Raw genomic sequence first — 24,723 nt, 5'->3', positions numbered from 1 at the left:
GATTTTTCGGTAGCACCGAGTTTTGTCGCTTTCTCGATTTCTCACTTTTCTTTGTACTAATTAATTAATTTTTCTTTGATATTTCTAATGGTATTTATACTTCAATAGACATTTATTTAAGTCCTAAAAATATTTTCCAGGGTTCCCCGCGGTCCAGGGCTAGTCAACGGTCCATGCCGCAACTTCCCAATGCGGTCACCCATTGCTAGGGTTCGCGGCTCGTTTAACTTGATTACATTTCATTGCTATTATTTTTCCTTTGTTTTTCTTGTTTTTTCTTTTCTTGTATTTCGTTATTTTATGCCTCGTCATCAATATTTAAATGTAATTCTAGGCATTCTAGCTGTCTGGACAGACAATGGTCACCGGAACAGCAGAATGCACTACTGAACACAGGGGTGTTACAATTCTCTCCCCCTTAAAATAAATTTTGTCTCAAAATTTTGCCTGGCATTAATCTCTGAACAGCTGTGGGTGCTGTTTCCTCATATGCTCTTCACGTTCCCAAGTAGCTTCCTGGCCTGAATGATGGTTCCACAATACTTTAACCAGGTATATCTGTTTGTTCCTCAGCTGCTTCACCTCATATGCTAGAATTTCTATGGGTTCTTCCCCTTAATCTCTTCAACTAATAGTACATGAGATGGGTAAGATCTGTAACTCCTTAACATGGTCACATGAAAGACACTGTGTATCTTTTCTAACTCTAGAGGTAATACCAACCGATATGCCAAAGGACCCACTCTCTCTAAAACCTCAAATGGTCAGATGAAATGAGGACTCAGTTTCCCCTTTCTGCCAAATCTCATAATCCTCTTCCAAGGAGAAACTTTAAGGAATACCTTATCACCAACTGCATATTCAATGTCTCTTCTCTTCAGACCAACATAGGACTTCTAACTATCTGATGCAGCCTTGAGTCTATCTCTGTTCAATCTGATCTCTTCCTCTGTCTGCTGAATAATTTCTAGCCCAATCATCTTCCTTTCACCTACTTCATCCCAACATAGGGGAGTTCTGCACTTCCTGCCACACAAAGCTTCATATGGAGGCATCCCAATGCTTGATTGGCAACTGTTGTTATAAGCAAACTCAATCAAAGGCAAGTGTATATCCCAACTACTTTTAAACTCAATCACACAAGCTCGTAGCATATCCTCCAATATCTGAATTACCCTCTCAGACTGGCCATCTGTCTGTGGGTGGAATGCTGTGCTAAAGTTCAATCTAGTTCCTAGGGCTCTCTGAAGACTGCCCCAGAATCTAGAAGTGAACCTAGGATCTTTGTCTGATATAATCGATACTGGTACTCCACGCAGTTTTACAATCTCATTTATGTACAATCTGGCCAATCTCTCCAACTATAGTCCATTCGGACTGGTAAAAAGTGAGCAGACTTGGTTAGTCTATCAACTATAACCCATACTGCATCATGACTATTCTGTGTCTTTGGAAGTCTCATCACAAAATCCATAGTTATCCGTTCCCTTACAGTGTTTCATAGGGTGCCGTTTGTATGCTAGCTTGACACTTATTATTGTATACAAATTCTGTTAGTGGAAGGTATCTGTCCCATCTTCCCTCGGATTCAAGGATAGAAGTTCTCAGTATATTCTCAAGGGTTTATTACATTTTACAAGTTATTATTATCATTTCATTTCATTATTTATAGAAACTCCATGAGTTTCAAAATTTACCTGAATCACTTGTTTCGACTGTCCATCCGTCTGAGGATGATAAGTCGTACTGATATCTCTAAGCTTATAGCAATTACTGTGGTACAGGTAGTTCACATTATTGTAACCGAGTTACTGACTCCAGCTACCTTACAAGTGTAGTCGTTCGATAGGCTAGTTCTAAAGTTTTAAATTTCTTACTAGAATTTTCACATTTATTTCCTATAATAGTACTCTATTCGGTCGCAACTGTATCAAAATATAGATTACTTACAAATACTCTTAATTTATTGTACCACGAGGAAGCACGTAGCTCTGAACAATAATCCCGTGTCGGTACTGTAATCTGCAGCTTACAATACAAACATCGAGAACATTACATAGTCACTACGTTATAACCTCATGGATTAGGTTTTCTAACATCTTATCTTTCTCGAATCCACTAATATCCTAAATCGATTCTGATTACAAAATCCCTTGATAATTACTAACAGTAACATCTTTGCCCTCATCTAGAGCAATTCTATTACTGTAACTTACTTTTAGGTCCTCTTGCCTTACATTAAGTAGGCTCACTAATTAGCTTTATAATTTATGGTGTTTTATAAAATACTTTTAGCTAACAATTCTTTCAAAATTAATGTCAATCATACTTGTTATTATAGTTTTTATCCTAAAGGACTAGTCACTAATACATCAAAATTCATTCCCAAGTAAAGGAATAGAAACAGAACATATAGTTCTAACACTAGCACACAACTAAGTAGTGCTGGGATCAAATAATAACTAATTGTTTCTTTCAAAAATTAAGAACTTACCAGTAGCTACAACCGAAGTTTCTGCTCTTTCTCCTTAGCGCATAGTGGATGTTTTGACTGGTGCGCTACTATATTCGGGTTGATTCACTATGTTATAATGGTGAGGAGTACCAAATCTATTTCTATCTCGACTCTGATTGACTGTCTGTGAACTCCGGAGAGCAGATCGAGGTGTTTTAGTACAATCTCTAACAAAGTAACCAAGTTTTCCACAATTGTAGCAGGCTTCAGAGGCCTTACGATAAATACCTCCATGTAATTTACCACAAACATGGCAGAAACGGGTAGAATAGGAACTTCTAGTTGTTCGACGACTAGATCTTAGTGTTCTCTACCCTGATGGTCCGCCTCTGTCATATACCTAAGCTCGGGGTTCCTCAAATTCTTTTCTCTTCCCCATATTACTATTCGAGCTCTAACCCCTAGGTTTCTCCCTCTTCTCTATTTCATGTTGCCCTTGTGGGGGTTGGGTTTGTGCTTGAGCTTGAGCTGACAGAGTATCAGCCATTTGTTGAAAGAAAGTGGCCATTTGCTGGGCCATTTGTGCAGTAATTTGTACCAGTAAAACTGGTACAGTTGGGCCTTCAACACTCTGAGGAGCTGGGACCTCAACTTGTACTTCTACCATCACGGACTGTTCTATTATCTCATTCTTCTCTTCCATATCTTTTCACAAGATTTTCTATTCCTATACAACCAACACAAGGAGATTCCTCTCCATTAGTTCATATTTATGATGTAAATGTACTATATGTATCAAACATTTGAGCAGTTGTAGTTACCGATAAAAAGATTTCAAATTCACAGTTCAAAATTTACTTTAAAACCATTGCTCTGATACCACAAAACATGTCACACCCTACTCCCCTGTAAGATGTAACATGATCCCGTAGTACACCTAATGAATTACCGTACTTCGCCTACTGATAACCCATTAGATATATTACAAGGGATTTTAAAACAATTTTCGTGAAATTTAAATCATCGATTAAAATCTGGTGTTATAAATTTTTTTTTAAAAATTTCGGCAAAGTGCCGGCTGTATTTTGAGAAAACAGTTCTTCAATCCTGCAAAAGAAAATGCTCCCACTATGTTTTCTCAAATACAACTCCAATAATTTCATTTCAATTCACAATTCAATTCTCAATAAACAATCAATTCATTTTCAAACTAATATCATCATAAAGAAACATTTCATTGATTACAAGACTCAAAATTTATATTACAAAACTATTCAAGTAAATGAAATCTCAAATTTACATTTACAATAATTTACATTTAATTACATATCAAAATATTTTACAAGAGTTTTTATACCACTCCTCAAATAATTTACATACATATTATTACATGCATACATCAAAACCTGTGTACATTGGTAAACCTGGAGCTGATCTGAATGTCTCTTCAAAGAAGCTCACTCAATTGCTCTATGCTCTTTTCACCTGCAACAGCATACAAAGCTATCGCTGAGTGGTGAACTCAGTGGTGCACAACTATAATTTAAAATATAGTACAATATACCTTAATAAAAATTATAGCAAATAATTTGGAAATCTGCATATTCATCAAATTCCAAAACTCAAAATATTCATTGCCAATAATATGAATCATTTGTATAAAATGACTTTGATCACGAAGTTCAATTTATCAAATCATAACTAACCATTTAAGGTAATTCCAACAAAATCAATTATATATAAATCATAATTAAAATTACAATTCTTTACTATTCAAAAACATTCTGTATCTCAAAAACCATTATGTATCTCACTAACTATGTAAGACTAATCCGTAAGGGCCATCTTCGGGGCGATTCTAACTCCCTATGGTAGGGGAGGTCGAATCGGATTCTAACTCCCTATGGTCGGGGAGGTCGAATTATCATGCACAGTACACACCATAATAATGAATCTTTCGCAAGGGCCATAATATAAAAAACTTAGATCTAACCTCTAATAAGAGGAGAATCTAAGCCTGTGCACGTGCCATGGGAATCAAAACACAACTAACTCCATTGTCTTCTCAACAAATGAGAGAGATGGGTAATAACTTAGTCAAGCATCTATAGCGAGATATGAAACAATATCACAATACTTTTAGTGAGCATAAATCACAATACAATTCAATTCAAAGTCTGTAACACCCTCCCCGTAGCAACTCCGTACATTCTACTGTTCCGGTGATCGGTGTCGGTCCGGACAGCTAGAACGTCCGGAAAAATATTTAAACTAAGGTAAAGAACCATAATTAACTCAAATATTAATAAGAAAAATTTAGAAAAAATTTTAGAAATAAAATACAACCAAGTCGAATGAGCAGGTGCCCAAGTGATGGGTAACTAGAGGGAAGTTGCGGTTCTCGCAACGAGGAGCCCTAGACCTGGGGGAAAAATTATAAAATAATTTTTGGGACTCCAGAGAAGGGTCATTGAGGTTCCCATGTCATTAGAATGCCAAGAAAATACCTAGAAAAATTTTTCAATCGGTACAGACAATTTTGACCCGTTAAGCCAAACGGAGGGCATTTTGGTCATTTCGCCTTCAGAGACGATTTTTGGCCGACTTGTCCAGTTGAGTAAATAATTATTATGATCTAAAATATGAATAAATATTACTAAAAATTAAATTAAAAATGAGTAGAGAAGAGAAGAAAAGAAAATGAAAGAAAATGCTAATTATGACATCATATGATGTCATTTAAATTTCCTCCACCAATCACAATTTGTTAAACTTATTAAAAGAGATAAAAGAGACCAAAAATATGAAAAACCAATCTGCATCTTCAACCTTGGGCAGCCTAAAAAACGTTGAGAGAGAGAGAGAGAAGAGGTTCCACCATTAAAGCTCCTTTAAGCTTCATTTCTCTCTTGTTTCCACTACTAAATCCTAACCCCTTTCATTAAACCTTGACCATATCACTTGGGGAAGCTTTTGGCAGCCAAGAAGAAGAAGGAAAGTGAAGTTTTAGCTTGAAGAAATCTGCCCTACAAGAGGTTAAAGTGAGGTTAGTGCTATCCTTTCACTCTCACTCCTTTAATCCTTGTTAAAGCATCATTTTAAGTTAAGAAATTGTAAGAGTTTGAAGTAAGTTATATGTGTTAGGGCATCTTTAATTTTTGGCAGCCCTAAGGAAGGATGAGGTTGATTGTTTTAATGAATTTAGAATGGATAGAAATGATGTTTAAGGTATGAATATGCATGGATGTTGAATTAGTGTGCTAATTGAGGTTTATGGATAATTTAAATTGGACATTAGGGTTTTGAGAAGTGAAACTTGGATTTAGCTTATGGAATTGTGAAAGAACATTATAAGGGTCAATTAGTGACCATTTTAGGTATGTTGACCATGAATTGGACTGAAAAATAGTATAGCCAAGTGAATGTGTAGGCTGCCTTGTTAGTGCAGCAGAGGGACTGAAAATTCAGTCCACTTGCACTGCCATAACTTTGGCTGTGTAGGTCCAATTGGTGTTTGGCCAATTGGACATGAAACTAGGCTTATAATGACACATTTTTGCTGAAGAAACCATGCCCAAAAGACCAAAGCAAGTGGACCAAAACTTGGCCCCAATCCGGACACCCTGCAACAGCCCCTGCAGAAATGACCAAATGAACAGTAACTATTCATTTGGCCATAACTCACTGTAGATTTGGTCAATTGACCTGAAATTTTTACAGCAACAAGTTAAGACATAGACAAACAACTTTCATGAAGAAACCTACCCCAAATTATGACCAGAACCTAACCCAAATGGCAGTCACAGTTACTGTTCAAACCTGCAACTCTGCAGATTTTCATTTGAGCAGTAATGTTTGGATGGCTATAACTCTCTCTAGAAAACTCAGATTTAGGCGATTCTTCAACCGATGAAAACCTAAGGCATAGTAGAACATTTCATATGAAGAAATTTAGACCAAATTATGAACTTAACTTGATCAAATTACTGACCAAATTTGGACCAAAAATCTGCCAGACCCAAATTCTCAGCATGAACAGTGCACGTGAACAGTAAACTTATTTTGGCCATAACCTGAGCTATAAAACTCCAAATGGAGTGATTCAAAAAAGAAAATTCAACTAGACAAAATAAGGAACAACTTTCATGTTTACCATTTCCTCAAATTCCCACTGTAAAAATAACAAATGGAACAGGAAAGATGAAGCATGAAAACCGAAAATTTTGCTCAATTAGCATTAAGCTTAAAAATGGTATTGGCAACCAATACCAACAAGTTTGAAATACAAAATGTGGTATGTTTGAGGTGTTAAGACCAATACACCTATTTTCTATCAAAAAGTCAACATTTTTGTTGACCAATGAGGTGAATAGTGACACCAAAACCAAAAATTGGCAATTTTGCCAAAATGACCTAAGCTTTGAGAAAGTGACCAAAACCAACAAGTTTTGAATACAAAATGTGGTATGTTGGGAGTATTAAAACCAATGTACCTATTGTTTATGCAAAAGTCAACATTTTAGTTGACTAATGAAATGAATAGTGACACCAAAACTTGAAATTCAAAATTTGAAATTAGAAATGCATCTAGGGGACTTTAAATTGCAATTGGCAATTAATACTAGCAAATGCAAAACTCAAAATGTGGGATCTTGGTGTAATAAGAATTAATATATTCATTAAGTATAAAAAGGTCAACATTTTGGTTGACTAGTAAGGTGAATAGTAATCAAAATAATTAGCAAATTAAGATGAAGACCTAGAACCAATTCTAAGCTTAAATGCTTAAAATGGTATGAGAAATGTGGACTATGCATCTTAGTCAAAATTGTTAAAAAGGGAATTAAGAGCATAAATTTGAAATCCATGAAATTTTCATGGATTACTTGAAACATGAACAATAAGTCACCAAATCGATGTAAATAGATAGTTAAGACTTATCTGCCCATCACAAAGGGAATTCATAAAAAATTAGTAACTCAACTTGAAATACAAAATTTGTAATTACATAAGTAGATTCTTGAATGTATAAATGAGAAAGGAAAAATGTTTTGAATACAATGGTACATGTGAACCATTGTTTAGAATTGTGATCAATATGAATAACATAATGAATGGACAAATAAACCGTATTAATGTATGAATGAGACATTAGTTCTCATTATTGTAAAGAGGAGAAGTATTTTGAATACAATGGTATAAAAGGATAATCGATGTGAATTGTGACCATATAAATGATCAAATGAATGTATGAATTATGATTGAAATTTATGATGAAATAATGAAGTCATAAAGCACAATATATTAATATTTTAAAATATTAATTGCCCTAGTATACCTAACAAGATTGGTTTGGATAGTTTGGCATGCCAATAGGGTATTGTTTTAGCAAGATCGCGAAAGGCTTTATGCTGTATTCATGGCTTTATGCGTATTCATGGCTTTTATGCCCGATTTCATGGCTTTTATGCCCGATTATGTGATATCATGGCTTTTTAGCCATCGATTGCATACATGGTAGGCGTTACTGCGTCCCATGGTATGACGGCCCGAGGCAGCGGTGTCGGTGCCAACGACCCGTTATCGATCCGATCGTCTAGTATAGGTTACTTGGCGATCAATTAAAGTATTATTCAATTCGAGCTAAGTTAAGTTAAGTATAATGAAAATCGATTACAATTAAATTAAGTATTAAATGAATAAGCAAAAGAGATTAGCAAAGAAACATAACAAAAGTATAAATTGCGAGCAAATGCAGACTTGAAATACAATACGGATAGAATAAATTATATACCGCTAGTATTCTTGAAAAGTTATAAACTAAGCACTTCCAAAGAGGAACAAACTAGTATATAAGATCGTTGATATTGGAAATACCATACCAAATTAAATTGATTCTTGAGTATCGAATTATTATTTCTTTCTTTCTTTACTTGTATATATTATTTACAGTTATATTATTGCACCACTAAGCGAGAAATGCTTAGCGCGATGGAATTGCTTCCTCGCGTAGTCTTGAAGGTAAAACCGATGGGTATCATTGAGATTTTTGGAGTCGGATCTGCGAAGTGTCGGAAGAGTTCAAGATTGTCACCTCCTCGAATGCATGTAGATAGGGCTCATTTTATACATGTTATGTATATTGTTCATTCCCAGCACATTGTAAATTATTTATATATCTTGTACAAAATAAACTCATGTAATTAACCTATGAATTATGGAAGCTATTCAAAGTAAGTATTTTAGTATGTGAATTGAATTTGAGTTATAATGAGACTATACTTGTGAATATTGAGTTATTGAAAATCTAATGAGATTTCAGAAATCGAATCTTGTATTGAGATACATTATGTTTGAAAATTTTGAGACTATTAAGTTTGAGAAATTGAGTATATATTGAAATTGTCTTTGGCGAGTTGGAAGAAGCTGTTAGTCAAATTACAGTGACACTTTGTCGGATTATCGTTAAAATTTTGAAATTTCCAATTTAGTTAGATTTTGATAAAAGTAAAAATAGCCTAAATCTTCAATAAAGTTTTGAATAAATAAATTAAGGACTGTAATGAAATCAGATAAAATAGAGTGCTCAGACACCTTGAGTGGCATAACTTGCTCGGCTGCTTGTAGTCGGTAAGGGTGTCACATTTAGTGTATCGAGCGCGGTTTAGGCGTTCTGGACCTAGATAGATTGCATATCATGCATTGCATTCATATGAGTCGGTGACACTATTGCGGATCTGTATTTCCTGGTTATTTTAGGTTAAGGTATGGAATAAGAGAGTGAAGAGACAATGAGATAGCGAATGGAGATGAGAAGGAGACTATATTTAAGATGAAAAAGGATGAATACATAACTGTTTGAGAATAGGATTGAGACTAAGGAGAAAGTGAAGTAGGATAACACGGAAAGGTGAAGAAATAAAGAGGTATTAGCTCCTTGGCTATTTACATTGGGTAAATTTCGAGGACGAAATTTAAATTAGAGGAAGAGTTGTAACACCCTCTCGGTAGCAACTCCGTACATTCTACTGTTCCGGTGACCGGTGTCGGTCTAGACAGCTAGAACATCCGGAAAAATATTTAAACTAAGGTAAAGAACCATAATTAACTCAAATATTAATAAGAAAAATTTAGGAAAAATTTTAGAAATAAAATACAACCAAGTCGAATGAGCAGGTTCCCAAGAGATGGGTAACCAGAGGGAAGTTGCGGTTCTACTTAGCGAGGAGCCCTAGACCCGGGTGGAAAATTATAAAATAATTTTTGTGACTCCAGAGAAGTGTCATTGAGGTTCTCATGGCATTAGAATGCCAAGAAAATACCTAGTGAAATTTTTCAATCGGTACAGACAATTTTGACCCGTTAAGCCAATCGGAGGGCATTTTGGTCATTTCGCCTTGAGACGATTTTTGGCGACTTGTCCAATTGAGTAAATAATTATTATGATCTAAAATATGAATAAATATTACTAAAAATTAAATTGAAAATGAGTAGAGAAGAGAAGAAAAGAAAATGAAAGAAAATGCTAATTATGACATCATATGATGTCATTTAAATTTCCTCCACCAATCACAATTTGTTAAACTTATTAAAAGAGATAAAAGAGACCAAAAATATGAAAAACCAATCTACATCTTCAACCTTGGGCAGCCTAAAAAACGTTGAGAGAGAGAGAGAAGAGGTTCCACCATTAAAGCTCCTTTAAGCTTCATTTCTCTCTTGTTTCCACTACTAAACCCTAACCCCTTTCATTAAACCTTGACCATATCACTTGTGGAAGCTTTTGGCAGCCAAGAAGAAGAAGTAAAGTGAAGTTTTAGCTTGAAAAAATCTGCCCTACAAGAGGTTAAAGTGAGGTTAGTGCTATCCTTTCACTCTCACTCCTTTAATCCTTGTTAAAGCATCATTTTAAGTTAAGAAATTGTAAGAGTTTGAAGTAAGTTATATGTGTTAGGGCATCTTTAATTTTTGGCAGCCCTAAGGAAGGATGAGGTTGATTGTTTTAATGAATTTAGAATGGATAGAAATGATGTTTAAGGTATGAATATGCATGGATGTTGAATTAGTGTGCTAATTGAGGTTTATGGATAATTTAAATTGGACATTAGGGTTTTGAGAAGTGAAACTTGGATTTAGCTTATGGAATTGTGAAAGAACATTATAAGGGTCAATTAGTGACCATTTTAGGTATGTTGACCATGAATTGGACTGAAAAATAGTATAGCCAAGTGAATGTGTAGGCTGCCTTGTTAGTGCAGCAGAGGGACTGAAAATTCAGTCCACTTGCACTGCCATAACTTTGGCTGTGTAGGTCCAATTGGTGTTTGGCCAATTGGACATGAAACTAGGCTTATAATGACACATTTTTGCTGAAGAAACCATGCCCAAAAGACCAAAGCAAGTGGACCAAAACTTGGCCCCAATCCGGACACCCTGCAACAGCCCCTGCAGAAATGACCAAATGAACAGTAACTATTCATTTGGCCATAACTCACTGTAGATTTGGTCAATTGACCTGAAATTTTTACAGCAACAAGTTAAGACATAGACAAACAACTTTCATGAAGAAACCTACCCCAAATTATGACCAGAACCTAACCCAAATGGCAGTCACAGTTACTGTTCAAACCTGCAACTCTGCAGATTTTCATTTGAGCAGTAATGTTTGGATGGCTATAACTCTCTCTAGAAAACTCAGATTTAGGCGATTCTTCAACCGATGAAAACCTAAGGCATAGTAGAACATTTCATATGAAGAAATTTAGACCAAATTATGAACTTAACTTGATCAAATTACTGACCAAATTTGGACCAAAAATCTGCGGACCCAAATTCTCGGCATGAGCGATTGCGTGAACAGTAAACTTATTTTGGCCATAACCTGAGCTATAAAACTCCAAATGGAGTGATTCAAAAGAAAATTCAACTAGACAAAATAAGGAACAACTTTCATGTTTACCATTTCCTCAAATTCCCACTGTAAAAATAACAAATGGAACAGGAAAGATGAAGCATGAAAACCGAAAATTTTGCTCAATTAGCATTAAGCTTAAAAATGGTATTGGCAACCAATACCAACAAGTTTGAAATACAAAATGTGGTATGTTTGAGGTGTTAAGACCAATACACCTATTTTCTATCAAAAAGTCAACATTTTTGTTGACCAATGAGGTGAATAGTGACACCAAAACCAAAAATTGGCAATTTTGCCAAAATGACCTAAGCTTTGAGAAAGTGACCAAAACCAACAAGTTTTGAATACAAAATGTGGTATGTTGGGAGTATTAAAACCAATGTACCTATTGTTTATGCAAAAGTCAACATTTTAGTTGACTAATGAAATGAATAGTGACACCAAAACTTGAAATTCAAAATTTGAAATTAGAAATGCATCTAGGGGACTTTAAATTGCAATTGGCAATTAATACTAGCAAATGCAAAACTCAAAATGTGGGATCTTGGTGTAATAAGAATTAATATATTCATTAAGTATAAAAAGGTCAACATTTTGGTTGACTAGTAAGGTGAATAGTAATCAAAATAATTAGCAAATTAAGATGAAGACCTAGAACCAATTCTAAGCTTAAATGCTTAAAATGGTATGAGAAATGTGGACTATGCATCTTAGTCAAAATTGTTAAAAAGGGAATTAAGAGCATAAATTTGAAATCCATGAAATTTTCATGGATTACTTGAAACATGAACAATAAGTCACCAAATCGATGTAAATAGATAGTTAAGACTTATCTGCCCATCACAAAGGGAATTCATAAAAAATTAGTAACTCAACTTGAAATACAAAATTTGTAATTACATAAGTAGATTCTTGAATGTATAAATGAGAAAGGAAAAATGTTTTGAATACAATGGTACATGTGAACCATTGTTTAGAATTGTGATCAATATGAATAACATAATGAATGGACAAATAAACCGTATTAATGTATGAATGAGACATTAGTTCTCATTATTGTAAAGAGGAGAAGTATTTTGAATACAATGGTATAAAAGGATAATCGATGTGAATTGTGACCATATAAATGATCAAATGAATGTATGAATTATGATTGAAATTTATGATGAAATAATGAAGTCATAAAGCACAATATATTAATATTTTAAAATATTAATTGCCCTAGTATACCTAACAAGATTGGTTTGGATAGTTTGGCATGCCAATAGGGTATTGTTTTAGCAGTACTGCGAAAGGCTTTATGCCTGTATTCATGGCTTTATGCCCGTATTCATGGCTTTTATGCCCGATTTCATGGCTTTTATGCCCGATTATGTGATATCATGGCTTTTTAGCCATACTGACTGCATACATGGTAGACGTTCTGCGTCCCATGGTATGACGGCCCGAGGCACCGCGGTGTCCAGTGCCAACGACCCGTTATCCAGTCCAGTCGTCTAGTATAGGTTACTTGGGCAGTCAATTAAAGTATTATTCAATTCAGCTAAGTTAAGTTAAGTATAATGAAAATCGACAATTAAATTAAGTATTAAATGAATAAGCAAAAGAGATTAGCAAAAGAAACATAACAAAAGTATAAATTGCGTAATCAGCATGGACTTGAAATACAATACAGATAGAATAAATTATATACCCGCTAGTATTACTGAAAAGTTATAAACTAAGCACTTCCAAAGAGGAACAAACTAGTATATAAGATCGTTGATATTGGAAATACCATACCAAATTAAATTGATTCTTGAGTATCTGAATTATTATTTCTTTCTTTCTTTACTTGTATATATTATTTCTGGTTATATTATTGCACCACTAAGCAGAAATGCTTAGCGCGATGGAATTGCTTCCTCGCGTAGGTACTGAAGGTAAAACCGAGACTGTCATTGAGATTTTTGGAGTCCAGATCTGCAGAAGTGTCAGAAGAGTTCAAGATTGTCACCTCCTCAGCAATGCATGTAGATAGGGCTCATTTTATACATGTTATGTATATTGTTCATTCCTAGCACATTGTAAATTATTTATATATCTTGTACAAAATAAACTCATGTAATTAACCTATGAATTATGGAAGCTATTCAAAGTAAGTATTTTAGTATGTGAATTGAATTTGAGTTATAATGAGACTATACTTGTGAATATTGAGTTATTGAAAATCTAATGAGATTTCTGAGAAATCTGAATACTGTATTGAGATACATTATGTTTGAAAATTTTTGAGACTATTAAGTTTGAGAAATTGAGTATATATTGAAATTGTCTTTGGCAGGTTCAGAAGAACTGTTAGTCCAAATTACAGCCGACACTTTGTCGGATTATCGTTAAAATTTTTGAAATTTCCAATTTAGTTAGATTTTGATAAAAGTAAAAATAGCCTAAATCTTCAATAAAGTTTTTGAATAAATAAATCAAGGACTGTAATGAAATCAGATAAAATAGAGTGCTCCGGCACACTGAGTGGCATAACTTGCTCGGCTACACTGTAGTCAGGTAAGGGGTGTCACATTTAGTGGTATCAGAGCGCGGTTTAGGCGTTTCTGGACCTAGATAGATTGCATATCATGCATTGCATTCATATGAGTCGAGGTGACACTATTGCAGATCTGTATTTCCTGGTTATTTTAGGTTAAGGTATGGAATAAGAGAGTGAAGAGACAATGAGATAGCGAATGGAGATGAGAAGGAGACTATATTTAAGATGAAAAAGGATGAGTACATAACTGTTTGAGAATAGGATTGAGACTAAGGAGAAAGTGAAGTAGGATAACACGGAAAGGTGAAGAAATAAAGAGGTATTAGCTCCTTGGCTATTTACATTGGGTAAATTTCGAGGACGAAATTTAAATAAGAGGGGAAGAGTTGTAACACCCTCCCCGTAGCAACTCCGTACATTCTACTGTTCCGGTGATCGGTGTCGGTCCGGACAGCTAGAACATCCGGAAAAATATTTAAACTAAGGTAAAGAACCATAATTAACTCAAATATTAATAAGAAAAATTTAGGAAAAAGTTTAGAAATAAAATACAACCAAGTCGAATGAGCAGGTGCCCAAGCGATGGGTAACCAGAGGGAAGTTGCGGTTCTCGCAACGAGGAGCCCTAGACCCGGGGGGAAAATTATAAAATAATTTTTGGGACTCCAGAGAAGGGTCATTGAGGTTCTCATGGCATTAGAATGCCAAGAAAATACCTAGAAAAATTTTTCAATCGGTACAGACAATTTTGACCCGTTAAGCCAAACGGAGGGCATTTTGGTCATTTCGCCTTCAGAGACGATTTTTGGCCGACTTGTCCAATTGAGTAAATAATTATTATGATCTAAAATATGAATAAATATTACTAAAAATTAAATTGAAAATGAGTAGAGAAGAGAAGAAAAGAAAATGAAAGAAAATGCTAATTATGACATCATATGATGTCATTTAAATTTCCTCCACCAATCACAATTTGTTAAACTTATTAAAAGAGATAAAAGAGACCAAAAATATGAAAAACCAATCTACATCTTCAACCTTGGGCAGCCTAAAAAACGTTGAGAGAGAGAGAGAGAAGAGGTTCCACCATTAAAGCTCCTTTAAGCTTCATTTCTCTCTTGTTTCCACTACTAAACCCTAACCCCTTTCATTAAACCTTGACCATATCACTTGTGGAAGCTTTTGGCAGCCAAGAAGAAGAAGTAAAGTGAAGTTTTAGCTTGAAAAAATCTGCCCTACAAGAGGTTAAAGTGAGGTTAGTGCTATCCTTTCACTCTCACTCCTTTAATCCTTGTTAAAGCATCATTTTAAGTTAAGAAATTGTAAGAGTTTGAAGTAAGTTATATGTGTTAGGGCATCTTTAATTTTTGGCAGCCCTAAGGAAGGATGAGGTTGATTGTTTTAATGAATTTAGAATGGATAGAAATGATGTTTAAGGTATGAATATGCATGGATGTTGAATTAGTGTGCTAATTGAGGTTTATGGATAATTTAAATTGGACATTAGGGTTTTGAGAAGTGAAACTTGGATTTAGCTTATGGAATTGTGAAAGAACATTATAAGGGTCAATTAGTGACCATTTTAGGTATGTTGACCATGAATTGGACTGAAAAATAGTATAGCCAAGTGAATGTGTAGGCTGCCTTGTTAGTGCAGCAGAGGGACTGAAAATTCAGTCCACTTGCACTGCCATAACTTTGGCTGTGTAGGTCCAATTGGTGTTTGGCCAATTGGACATGAAACTAGGCTTATAATGACACATTTTTGCTGAAGAAACCATGCCCAAAAGACCAAAGCAAGTGGACCAAAACTTGGCCCCAATCCGGACACCCTGCAACAGCCCCTGCAGAAATGACCAAATGAACAGTAACTATTCATTTGGCCATAACTCACTGTAGATTTGGTCAATTGACCTGAAATTTTTACAGCAACAAGTTAAGACATAGACAAACAACTTTCATGAAGAAACCTACCCCAAATTATGACCAGAACCTAACCCAAATGGCAGTCACAGTTACTGTTCAAACCTGCAACTCTGCAGATTTTCATTTGAGCAGTAATGTTTGGATGGCTATAACTCTCTCTAGAAAACTCAGATTTAGGCGATTCTTCAACCGATGAAAACCTAAGGCATAGTAGAACATTTCATATGAAGAAATTTAGACCAAATTATGAACTTAACTTGATCAAATTACTGACCAAATTTGGACCAAAAATCTGCCAGACCCAAATTCTCAGCATGAACAGTGCACGTGAACAGTAAACTTATTTTGGCCATAACCTGAGCTATAAAACTCCAAATGGAGTGATTCAAAAAAGAAAATTCAACTAGACAAAATAAGGAACAACTTTCATGTTTACCATTTCCTCAAATTCCCACTGTAAAAATAACAAATGGAACAGGAAAGATGAAGCATGAAAACCGAAAATTTTGCTCAATTAGCATTAAGCTTAAAAATGGTATTGGCAACCAATACCAACAAGTTTGAAATACAAAATGTGGTATGTTTGAGGTGTTAAGACCAATACACCTATTTTCTATCAAAAAGTCAACATTTTTGTTGACCAATGAGGTGAATAGTGACACCAAAACCAAAAATTGGCAATTTTGCCAAAATGACCTAAGCTTTGAGAAAGTGACCAAAACCAACAAGTTTTGAATACAAAATGTGGTATGTTGGGAGTATTAAAACCAATGTACCTATTGTTTATGCAAAAGTCAACATTTTAGTTGACTAATGAAATGAATAGTGACACCAAAACTTGAAATTCAAAATTTGAAATTAGAAATGCATCTAGGGGACTTTAAATTGCAATTGGCAATTAATACTAGCAAATGCAAAACTCAAAATGTGGGATCTTGGTGTAATAAGAATTAATATATTCATTAAGTATAAAAAGGTCAACATTTTGGTTGACTAGTAAGGTGAATAGTAATCAAAATAATTAGCAAATTAAGATGAAGACCTAGAACCAATTCTAAGCTTAAATGCTTAAAATGGTATGAGAAATGTGGACTATGCATCTTAGTCAAAATTGTTAAAAAGGGAATTAAGAGCATAAATTTGAAATCCATGAAATTTTCATGGATTACTTGAAACATGAACAATAAGTCACCAAATCGATGTAAATAGATAGTTAAGACTTATCTGCCCATCACAAAGGGAATTCATAAAAAATTAGTAACTCAACTTGAAATACAAAATTTGTAATTACATAAGTAGATTCTTGAATGTATAAATGAGAAAGGAAAAATGTTTTGAATACAATGGTACATGTGAACCATTGTTTAGAATTGTGATCAATATGAATAACATAATGAATGGACAAATAAACCGTATTAATGTATGAATGAGACATTAGTTCTCATTATTGTAAAGAGGAGAAGTATTTTGAATACAATGGTATAAAAGGATAATCGATGTGAATTGTGACCATATAAATGATCAAATGAATGTATGAATTATGATTGAAATTTATGATGAAATAATGAAGTCATAAAGCACAATATATTAATATTTTAAAATATTAATTGCCCTAGTATACCTAACAAGATTGGTTTGGATAGTTTGGCATGCCAATAGGGTATTGTTTTAGCAGTACTGCGAAAGGCTTTATGCCTGTATTCATGGCTTTATGCCCGTATTCATGGCTTTTATGCCCGATTTCATGGCTTTTATGCCCGATTATGTGATATCATGGCTTTTTAGCCATACCGATCGCATACATGGTAGGCGTTACTGCGTCCCATGGTATGACGGCCCGAGGCAATCGCGGTGTCGATGCCAACGACCGTTATCGATCGATCGTCTAGTATAGGTTACTTGGGCAGTCAATTAAAGTATTATTCAATTCAGGCAGCTAAGTTAAGTTAAGTATAATGAAAATCCAGTACAATTAAATTAAGTATTAAATGAATAAGCAAAAGAGATTAGCAAAAGAAACATAACAAAAGTATAAATTGCAGAACCGTACAGACTTGAAATACAATACAGATAGAATAAATTATATACCCGCTAGTATTACTGAAAAGTTATAAACTAAGCACTTCCAAAGAGGAACAAACTAGTATATAAGATCGTTGATATTGGAAATACCATACCAAATTAAATTGATTCTTGAGTATCTGAATTATTATTTATTTCTTTCTTTACTTGTATATATTATTTCTGGTTATATTATTGCACCACTAAGCAGAAATGCTTAGCGCGATGGAATTGCTTCCTCGCGCAGGTACTGAAGGTAAAACCAGATCGCCGATCGAGATTTTTGGAGTCCGATCTGCGTAAGTGTCAGAAGAGTTCAAGATTGTCACCTCCTCAGCAATGCATGTAGATAGGGCTCATTTTATACATGTTATGTATATTGTTCATTCCTAGCACATTGTAAATTATTTGTATATCTTGTACAAAATAAACTCATGTAATTAACCTATGAATTATGGAAGCTATTCAAAGTAAGTATTTTAGTATGTGAATTTAATTTGAGATATAATGAGACTATACTTGTGAATATTGAGTTATTGAAAATCTAATGAGATTTCTGAGAAATCTGAATACTGTATTGAGATACATTATGTTTGAAAATTTTTGAGACTATTAAGTTTGAGAAATTGAGTATATATTGAAATTGTCTTTGGCAGGTTCAGAAGAACTGTTAGTCCAAATTACAGCCGACACTTTGTCGGATTATCGTTAAAATTTTTGAAATTTCCAATTTAGTTAGATTTTGATAAAAGTAAAAATAGCCTAAATCTTCAATAAAGTTTTTGAATAAATAAATCAAGGACTGTAATGAAATCAGATAAAATAGAGTGCTCCGGCACACTGAGTGGCATAACTTGCTCGGCTACACTGTAGTCGGGTAAGGGGTGTCACAAAGTCAATTCCAATATCCAATAATTTTTATGCTCATCACAATTCAAATCATACATTTGCATTTTTCCATGCAAATTGTCCATCACAATTCAAAACATGTTCTATCACAATTTTTGAAAACATAATTTATTCAATTCACAACAATGCTTAATACTTGTGGAAATACCATTTCACAAAGCTAAATTCATACATACTATAACAATTTCAATAATCATTGAATTAAATCCAATGCTTGTTAAACATAATACATAAGAAAAATATGTCATTTAATCATATGAAATATTCAGAACAAAATTAGTTGAAAACTAGTTGTGCACAAACCTCTGATAACTGGCTCCTGGCTTTTACTCAGTGTTTCCTTCCCCTTGCCTGAGTCTTTGCTAACTGAAACACATAATTTGATGTGTTTCAGTACTCATTTAAACTGTCTCTAACGATAATACTTAATAATTAACTTATTAAATTTTATTATTTCCTTAGTCAACCTAAGATGTTGACCCTCGATGCATTCTAGGTGAATTAGGTTTTAATGTTACCAATATGTCACATTTGTAGCCTTTTAGTGTTGGTACATGTTACCAAATTCACTTTCAAGTATATTGCATTTTATTGCAATTTGCCCGATTTCGGTGTACTATTTTGACCTAACCGGACGATCTACTTCCCTCGATTTTTGGATATCGGTCAAAACTACAAACTTGTAGGCCTATGTCTTATTGCACGCGGGGCAAAATTTCAGGTCATTCTGAGTTATGTAGTCCAAGTTATGGTCAATTTATAAATGCTGGTCAGAATGCATCAAAATGATCACTTTAGGTCATTTTTAGGTCACTTTTGGTTCAGCCAGTTTTTGGACCCGAACTTGTGCAAGCTATTTGACTTGCTTATGGTTATTTTTGTGTAGCACCCCTATGTTCGGTAGTGCGTTGTACTATTCCAGTGACCAGTGTTGTCCGGACAGCTAGGATGCCTAGAACTACACTTCGTTATGAGTGAGGAGACATAAAATAATGAAATACAAGAAAAGAAAATACAAGAAAAACAAAGGAAAAATAATAGTAAAGAAATGTAACCAAGTTAAGCGAGCCGAGAACCCTAGCGATGGGTGACCGCACCGGGAAGTCACGGCGTGGACCGTTGACTAGCCCTGGACTGTGGGGAACCCTGGAAAATATTTTTAGGACTTAAAGAGACATCAATTGAAGTATAAATATCATTAGAAATATCAAAGAAAAATTAAATAATTAGTACAAGGAAAAGTGAGAAATCAAAAAACAGACAAAACCCGGTGTTACTGAAAAATCGGGAATGCAACCCGAACAGGGGCATTATGGTCATTTGACATCCCGAGTTGTCTTTTTACCTAAATGTCCATTAAAAATAAATAATATTACACTTGAAAAATATAATGAAAAATTAAATTGGTGGTATATAAAGTAAATAGCAAAAATTATGGGTTTAATGTGGAATAAATGAGAATTAAACATATAATATGATTAATTTGTGTAAGTGGACCACTAAGGAATGAACTAAACACTAAATGGGCAGGTGTAAACCCATTACACAATCTGCAAATCTCATCTTCTCCAATTCTCTCATCCATGCCGAAATGGAAAGGTGACATCCTCCATTGCCGTTTTGCTCCAAGCTCCATTAACTCCTTCTTTTCACCTCTAAACATCTAGGTTTCTTCATCAAAATTTATCCCCACTTCACAAGGAAGAAGTAGATACCAATATTAAGAAGTTTTAGTGAAGATTAAGCAAGTCCCAACAATAGGTAAGTTTGAGTTTTTGAATATTTCTTTGTTAAAGTTTGAAACCATGTTATGGGTGTTTGCTTTGTGAAGAAAATTTTAAGTTTTGAGGAGTTATTGATATATCCAGTTTGGACAGCCATGGAATTGTATATTTGATGATTTATTCTTACATATATTTGATGGGAAATTATGTTGAGTAGGGTAATTAATGTCCTAGTAAGTTATTTCCATGTATATGTGGTGATTGTGCAATTGGGATTGAAGTTGACGAAATTATGGACACTTTGGCAATGTGAAGCATTTCGGTAGCCTTGAGGCTTCTTGATGAGTGTTTAAATTCATGAAGATATTGGGTAAATTGTGACATTGAGGATTGATGAATATGTATGTAAATTGGTTGCGAAAATTGTATGTAACAATTAGGAGTGTTTATGCGTATTTATGGTTGTATTTGGACTTTGTGAATTAGAGTTTCATTTGGTGTGTTGAAGATATTTGTATTCTGCCCAAAGTGACTTTAAAGTGAAGTGATATATGGTTTTGGTAATGTACCAAAACAGAATTGGTAAGAGAAGTGGACTTATAGCAAGTAAATGTGCAATTGATAGATGTTAAGCAATGTATTTAAGGACAATATGCATTTTAGCCTATAACTCTAAATATGTAACTCCAATTGGTATGAGACCAATTTGAGGTGAAACTAGGCACAAAATGTGCCAACTTTCATGAAGGAAACATACCAAAATTCTGCTTGCAAGGTAGCTTGAAAAATGACCAAATCCGGATTAAGTGCAAGTGAGGCCTGAAAACTGACCATTTGGGCAGCAGTTAGTGTTTAGGTCATAACTCACTCAAAACAGGTCCAATGGACCTGAAATTTTAACCATGAATAGTTAAGACCCATATCTACAGGTCTTATGAAGACAACAAAGCTCAGAAATGACCATAAGCAAGTCAAAAAGCTTGCACAAGTTCGGGTCCAAAAACTGGCGGAACCAAAGTTGACCAAAGTTGACCTAAAATGACCAAATTTGATGCCATTTGACCAGCAATAGTAAAATGACCATAACTTGGTATACATAACTCAAAATGACCTAAACTTTTGCCCCGCTTTCCATAATACATAGATCTACAAGTTTGTAGTTTTGTCCAAAACCCAAAAACCGAGGGAACTAGGTCGTTCGGCTAGGTCAAACTAGTATCCCGGAATCTAGCAAGTTGCAATAAAATGCACCAAACAAGGAAATGAAATTGGTAACATGTACCAACCCTAAAAGACTATCGAATGTGATATATTAGTAAAACTAAAACCTAATTTACCTAGAACGCATCGAGGGCCGATATATTAGGTGATTAAGCAAATAATAGTTTTCAGTGAATTACTTATCAAGCATTATCGATAGAGACAGTTTAATTTAGTACTGAAACACTTTAAATTGTGTTTCTCAGTTAGTAAAGACTTAGGAAAAGGGAAGGAAACACTGAGTCCAGACCAGGAGACAATTATCAGAGGTTTGTGCACAACAGCTATTTCTTTTGAATTATTTTCTATTGAAATAAATTTTGACTATTTGTATATTATTGTTTTAAATTGTGAAACTGTGAAAAATTGTTTGAATGATATTTGATGGATACTTATTGATTAAAAAGCACTGTAAATCATTTGAAACCACAGCTATCATGTATATTGATTGTATTCCTCGCTAGCTTGTCTAATGGGACGAATTGAATTCCCTCTCTGGCTGAAGTGTTGAGGTGTGTGCATGTTGAGGACGAATTGGATGAGTACTCATATTTTTGCTAGCTAGCTATGTTATTCCTCATTAGTCATCGACTTTTGGGACAAATTGAATACCTCATTAGCCATCGGCTTTTGGTACGAATTGAACTTTGGAACATGATTAAGCTGTGTGTGATTTATTGATTTGTATTGTGAGAAAATAATTGAAATGTGTTAGTTCTATCACTTCAGTACACAAAAGTTTTTAACACCTGTAAATAGTGCTCACCACTGTAAAAGAAGCAAGAAAAGTTTTTAAAATCCCTTGAAGTGTATTTAATGGGTTATCAGTAGACGGAGTTGGTAATTCATTAGGTATACTACAGGATCATGTTATGCCTTCCAGAGAGGTAGGGTGTGACATTTTGGGTGTTGGTGTCTTCATAAGAGTTGTAGATATATGTCTTAACTATTCATTTTAAAAAGTTCAGGTCAATTGGACCTATTTTGAGTGAGTTATGGCCAAAACACTAACTGGTGCCCAAATGGTCAATTTTCAGGCCTTAAATGCACTATTTCGGATTTGATCATTTTTCAAGTTACCTTCCAAGTAGAATTTTGGTAAGCTTCCTTCATGAAAGTTGGCACTTTTTGTGCCTAGTTTCATCTCCAATTTGTCTCATACCAATTGGAGCCACACACTTAAGGTTCTAAGCCAAAATGCACACTGTCCTGCAACATACTCTTCATCACATACCAAGGACACGTTCAACACTTACCAATTCATTTCCTTCATGCCATTTCTAGTTGGTACCATAACATAAACACATTTAACAACTCATTTTTTGTCATTTTGGCAGCTTATAACCACACTCAATATGCACATTATAATACAGAATTTACCAAGTCCACATTACAAATAATTTAACCACATGACCTAGCTCAATTATATGTCCAAACTCACACCTTCATACATATGTACATGCTGCCATAACAAGCACCATAATTGTCACACCCTACCCCTCTGTAAGACATAACATGATCCCGTAGTATACCTAATGAATTACCAACTTCGTCTACTGATAACCCATTAAATACACTACAAGGGATTTTAAAACTTTTCTTACTTCTTTTTACAGTGGTGAGCACTATTTACAGGTGTTAAAAAAATTTTTGAACTGAAGTGAAACAGCTAACACATTTGAATTATTAGTAATTTCTGTAAAAATTTTGGCGGAGTTCCATCTATATTTTGGAATAAACAGTTCTTCAAAAACCTATAAAAAGCACTTTAAATACATTTCTCAATCTTAAACTCCAACATTTAATCAACACAAATCCATAATAATTTTTCAGTATTTCCAAAGGCTGAGATAAAAGAAATATAGTACAAATTTTACAAGCCAAAATAATTCACAATTTATTTTACAACTTCAATGTACAATTTTAATTTACAACTGCTCAAAACCAAGAACACTATATACATACAGTGAACATACATTACAATACAAAATGCAAAATATGGTATACTCAATATACCCGATGATCTCTCACTGAAGCACTAGCAGCCTAGTCTGCTACCCTGTTAGTCTATCTACCTGTGATAGCAATTAAAAGCTATCGCTGAGCCATTGTCTCAGTGGTGCACAACATTAACCAAATACAACTTTAAATCACAAATCATAATTCATGTAAATAATGGATACTTAAAAGCATAGTTAAACTCAAAAGACAATAATTGTCAATAAGAATTTAAACTCCATTTCACAATATCACAATGAATCTCAATAAATCAAAACATAGTTAAATTCAAAAGACAGTGAATGTCAATAAGAATTTAAACTCTATTTCACAATCTCATAATACATATCAATAAATCACACACAGCTTAATCATGTTCTAAAGTTCAATTCGTCCCAAAAGCCGATGGCTAATGAGGAATTCAATTCGTCCCAAAAGCCAATAGCTAATGAGGAATAACATAGCTAGCTAGCAAAAATATGAGTACTCATTCTATTCGTCCTCAACAGGCACACACCTCAACACTTCTGCCACAGAGGGAATTCAATTCGTCCCACTATACAAGCTAGTGAGGAATTCAATCAATATACATGATAGCTGTGGTTTCAAATCATTTACAATGCTTTTCAATCAATAAGTATCCATCAGATATCATTCAAACAATATTTCACAGTTTCAAACTATTTACAATGCTTTTCAAGCAATAAATATCCATCCAAACACATTTCCATAATTTAAAACAATAATATACAAATAGTCATAATTTATTTCAATTGAAAAATTAAAAAGAAATAACTGTTGTGCACAAACCTCTGATAATTGTCTCTTGGCTCTGACACAGTGTTTCCTTCCCCTTTCCTGAGTCTTTGCTAACTGAAACACACAATTTGAAGTGTTTCAGTACTCATTTAAACTGTCTCTAAGAATAAGGCTTTACACTTAGTTCATT

The sequence above is a fragment of the Hevea brasiliensis genome, chromosome 5, assembly GCF_030052815.1.
Source record: "Hevea brasiliensis isolate MT/VB/25A 57/8 chromosome 5, ASM3005281v1, whole genome shotgun sequence".
Lineage (NCBI taxonomy): Eukaryota > Viridiplantae > Streptophyta > Magnoliopsida > Malpighiales > Euphorbiaceae > Hevea > Hevea brasiliensis.
Note: the sequence above shows the minus strand (reverse complement) of the source record.